The sequence below is a fragment of the Microtus ochrogaster genome, unplaced genomic scaffold, assembly GCF_000317375.1.
Source record: "Microtus ochrogaster isolate Prairie Vole_2 unplaced genomic scaffold, MicOch1.0 UNK18, whole genome shotgun sequence".
NCBI lineage: Eukaryota > Metazoa > Chordata > Mammalia > Rodentia > Cricetidae > Microtus > Microtus ochrogaster.
Window position 1 is genome coordinate 3,434,108 of NW_004949116.1, and position 4,950 is coordinate 3,439,057.

A 4,950-nucleotide genomic window follows, 5' to 3' on the forward strand; every position below is an offset into this window, starting at 1 on the left:
AAACCAAAATTTTGAGATTTTACCTTATAAAGAAAAAAAACTCCATTGGTGGAAGTGTAAACTGACACAGCCACCTTTGGATCATACATCATATTGAAAAACCAGACTCCTCCAGCAGGAAGAGAAAAATCAAAAATCCAGGCCAGTCTGTTCAGCAACCCTGCATCAGGAACTAGCTGAAGACAAAACCAGACTGCAATCCTGATAACAATCCTGATAAACAGGGATCCTCCCCATTGAGATTATCATTGTACTGTTTTAGGAACTATCCCAAGAGAAAGCCAGACCATATCTTGTGAATAATCTTGAGAAACAGGGAGTTTCCCCCTGTAGGTACTATTGTTTTATGAACTACCTGATAATGACTTTGGAAGTGGTCCCGAAGCATCATTGGATTTTTGGAATTTTTTGACCCTTTTGGACGACTGGGCTGTGGCCTCTTAAAAATTCTTTCTCCCCAGGTCACTAGCGGCCAAACTCCTCCCCTGGCAACCAAAGCCACTGTACGTGACCTCAGCAGAGACCGCGAGCCCTGTGGGCTCGCACCAACCCGAGACCTGAGTGAGAGTCTTCCCAGCATTGAGGAAACCCCATTATTTTTATATTTTTAAAATTAGGCAAATATTTACCTCAAAACTTAGAAATATCCCTTCTGGGCCTAAATACAAAGTTTAACCATAAGAACCTGTGTTCAGCCTTGCTGAGCAGAGCGGCTGAGCAGAGCGGCTGGGCCCTGACCATTCAGGCTGGTGAGCCTTACCACAGTCGTGCTGCGCTTCTATGCCCTGAGGCCCATGCTGGGAGTGGCCCAGCGTTCAAGACTTGTAGGTCCTCAAGGCGGGTTTTGTTTGCAACTTCGTAGACCCTCAGTGCTGCTAGGCCTTGGAGCCGCAGCTGTTCACAGTCCATTATAGAGTCTGGAGGCCTCGGTAACTCAAACCAAAAGAGTATAATTCCCTTTCTTAGCATACTTTGTTTAGTGGCAAAATCCAGATTTGTACCAAGCCTATCACAGGATGACACAATAAGATTGCTAGAGACGGCAAACCAAGGTGCAATTGTGTCACCTTCAGCCAAAAACCTCTCCAGGAAAAGGGGGGGGACCAACATAGGACCAGGGAGATGGCCCAGCAGGTAAAGCCTGATGGTGTGAGTTTGGTCTCCTGGACTCACACAGTGACTGGAGAGGACAGAGTCCCAAAGGTTATCCTCTGCTTACACATACATGCGTGCATCCCAGATAAACAAAACACCCACACAGGCTGACCATAGTCCCTCAGGGTCTGGAAGGTTACAATCTGCTAGGAATCACTGCTTCACCCTCTTGAGTCTCCTGGCTAAATGCTCCGAGAGACCCGCCCTAGTGGAATCCCACTGAGAAGGCCAGAGCCCAGTATCACAGCAGGGATTGAAAGTGCCAGGTGGGTCTCAGCACCATGCCTGAACATCTCTCTGTCTCATCTTCATGATGAGATCTGATCATGCTGTCCGTCTTGATGGTTGCCCAGGGTAACATGGAGACTCAGCAAGAACCAGTGTCTGAGCATTTGGGAAGCAGGGAAGCTGACGGCAGAGTGGAGGCAAGAGACGCATCCCGAGAGGCTTCCCACCATTCCAGAGTCAGGAAACTGCCTTAGAGTCTGAGTGTCACCTCCTACCTGCACTGGTCATTTGTGCCCTCCTAGAGGTCTCCTGAACCAAGTCCCAGGCCAGATTCCCTAGCTCTCCTGCATGACACAGCCCCCGCTTCAGATTCTTGATGTCAGGAACCATGAGACCACAAGTACCCAAGAAGCCACTTACTGCATCCTGCCCAGCTCCCTCCACAGGCCTGGCCACCATATCCTAGACCTTCTGGAAAGGGGACAACCTGGAAAGGACATTTGCCCAGTTTTCCAACCTATTTTTCTCCCTCCTTCCTTGGACCATCCCAAGACTCTGGGGCCCCAACCTCCATGCAGACCAGCCAAAGGCTGTCCTGAGATGGGGTGGATAGTCATGGTGTCTCGGGGAGCCTGAGGCTGGATCTCCAAAAGAAAGTCAGAGCCACATAATCCTGCTGACGGCCTATGGCATCTTTATCAGATATTGGAGTCAAGTTCCTCCTTGGCAGATGATAATCAAAAGTTGATGGCTGGGCTGGAGAGAGAGCTCAGTGGATAAGAGCACTCGTTGCTCTTGCAGAGGATAGGAATACAGTTCCACAGGCCCACATAGTGGTTGCGGTATTCTGAATGAAAATACCACCCATAGGCCCATATATTTGCCTCTTAGTCCCCAGTTGAACTGTTTGGGGAGGACTAGGAGGTGTGGTCTCATTGAAGTGGGTGTGCCACTGGGGGTGAGCTTTGAGGTCTCAAAAGCTCACACCAGTACCATTATCTGTCTCGTCTGTCTGTTCTCTCTCTCTCTCTCTCTCTCTCTCTCTCTCTCTCTCTCTCTTTGCCTGCTATCTGCAGATTGGGATGTAAAGCACCCAGCTACTGTCCCAGGGACATGCCTGTTAGCTTCTCCACATGATAATGGACAAACCCTCCGACACTGTGAGCCAGCCCCAGTTAACCACTTTCTTTTATAGGAGGGAAGGAAACCTCTACTGAGGGGGAAAAAAAACCCCATGTCCATAAGATCAGGCGATAGCAAACCTGTAGGGAACTTTCTTAACTGGTGATTTATGTGGTTTATGAGGGAGGGCCTCCATAGTCTCTGCGTCGGCACCTGGAATCCTCCAGGTCCCTGCCCTCTTCCTATTCCGACTTCCTTCCGTGAAGGATGCAGAAATGTAAACCAAGCTTGCCTTTGGCCGTGGTGTTTCAACACAGCAATAGCAACCTGTTGGGACGTAAAGGTCTTTTTGCCAACAGGAATGTTAATCATGCAGAGGTTTTCTGCAAAGGAAGATTATCAGCTTTCTGCCCAGAAGGCTGGCTGTGACCTTTTGCAGTCAGTGGAGACTGGCCTCACCCAGAATGCTTATCCCAGACTCTTCCCTCCTTAGCTCCACTTAATAGAGCCCACCCTTAGGGGAAATGGAGCCTGCACTGTCTGGCCTGCTGATCTCTACTCTGTCTCGTCAGAGACCACACAAGGTTCTCCAGCTGTAGAAGCCAAGCTCATGGTCACGTGCTCTTTGCAAAGGAGTTTCTATAGTCACACCGTAAGGTTCACTGCGCACCTGGAATGGGAATGACGGTGGCCTGGAAACGCTTTTGCAAATTGTACTGTTTTAAGTATACTGACAATGATCCACCTGGCATCCAACTCCGTAAGTCTGATCCAGGCTATGAGTCAATCTGAACTGAGTTTTTGTTCCCACCTCTTTAAGGTTTGCTTCCCTGCCTAGACACCTGCAGGGACCTCTCAGTAACCTAAGACCTGGAGTTGGGAGGAGAAAACCAACACTGCCCTCCATCCTGGACACCTGCCCATTTCAAACCAATGCTGACCATCTAGGCCCCTGGGTGGAGGGGGTTTGTCTGTGACCTGAAGAGGGGAAGGGCTCATGTCTGGGTCCCAGTGACAATGAATTTGGAGGATACTGTCCATCACAGGGAATCCTGGGTTATCAGATAGAGTGAGAGCCCCACTCTGCTTCATTGCCTACAAAGGGGCCGGCTGTGCCTCTCCACCACGTTTACGTTCTTTGCATCCAAGGAAGGGACCCACCGTGGCCCAGTAGCCTCTGCTACAGAGAGGGCCAGGAGACACTGCCTACCGAATGCAGAGTAGCCAGGAGCACACACCTTAGGTTGGCCTGCACAGGCAGAGGCAAAATTCTGAGGGTCTGTGAATGCTGCTGGCAGGCAGTAAGTTTGTCAGGGATGCAGAGCAAGCAGGCTTCTAATTCTGGGCCCAGGAGCTGTCCAGCACAGATACTGGTAAAGTGCTCCAGGTGGTAAAGTTGCTCAACCTATCATCCGAGATTGGCCAGCAGGTGGCAGCAAAGGCCACACTCTGACCTGGGTTTCACAGGCCTGTTAGAACAGAGCAAGGATATCTAGTTTCCACAAGTCCTCTGTGGCAGAGCTATGGAGAAGACTATGCTCCCCGCACACCTCCTCTCCCACACGCACACGCGCACGCGAGCACGCACGAACACATACACACACACACACACACACACACACACACACACACACACACACACGAAGACACTTTCTTTGCTAAAGCAGGGACCAGAAACCAAGGCTCCTTGGGAATAAGAGATGGGTCCCAGTCAAGCTTTACTGGACAGGATCTGATGTCCAGGGAAGTGCTGCCCTTGGGGTGGACCCCTCCCCCAGGATGCAGCCTGAGGCCTGCACTCCTGGCATCTCTATCTCAGGAGGTCAGTGGGAGGCTCGGGTGTCAGTGCTTGGGAATCTGTTCTGAGTTCTGCACTTGAGATCTGCTGAGCCACTACCTGCACCTGCTTCCAGGTTGAAGCCGCAGCAGAAAGCTAAAGAGGCCAAGGCTTCACACAGACACAGGGAGTGAGTCCTGGCGGGTAGCAGCCAGGACAGAGAGGCAGCCATATCTGCCTAGTTTCTTGTCTATGACAGTAAAGCTCATCATGTCTGGGCTAAACTGCAGAAAGCTGTTTTCCACAGTGCTGAAGGCTGAAATCCAAGGCCAAGCTGTTGGTAGGGCTGGCTCTTCCTGTGACCTCACTTCCTGGCTTGCAGTATCTGCCATCCCCCTGTACTCTTACATGGCTAACCCTCCACATGTTACCCCCTTTTCTTGGGGTCCCAGTTAGAGCTGGATATGGAGCACATGTGTAGCACTCAGGAGACAAAACCAAGAGGATCATGAGTTCAAAGCCAGTCTTGGCTACATAGTTAGAAAAGGGGGGAGATGCTGTAGAAAAAGCAAAAACACAAAAGAATAGAAGCAGACCAAATAAGGCCCAATACGACCTCTTTAGTACAACTCCCTTGCTGATAACTGAAGTCTCTGCACCCCATAAGC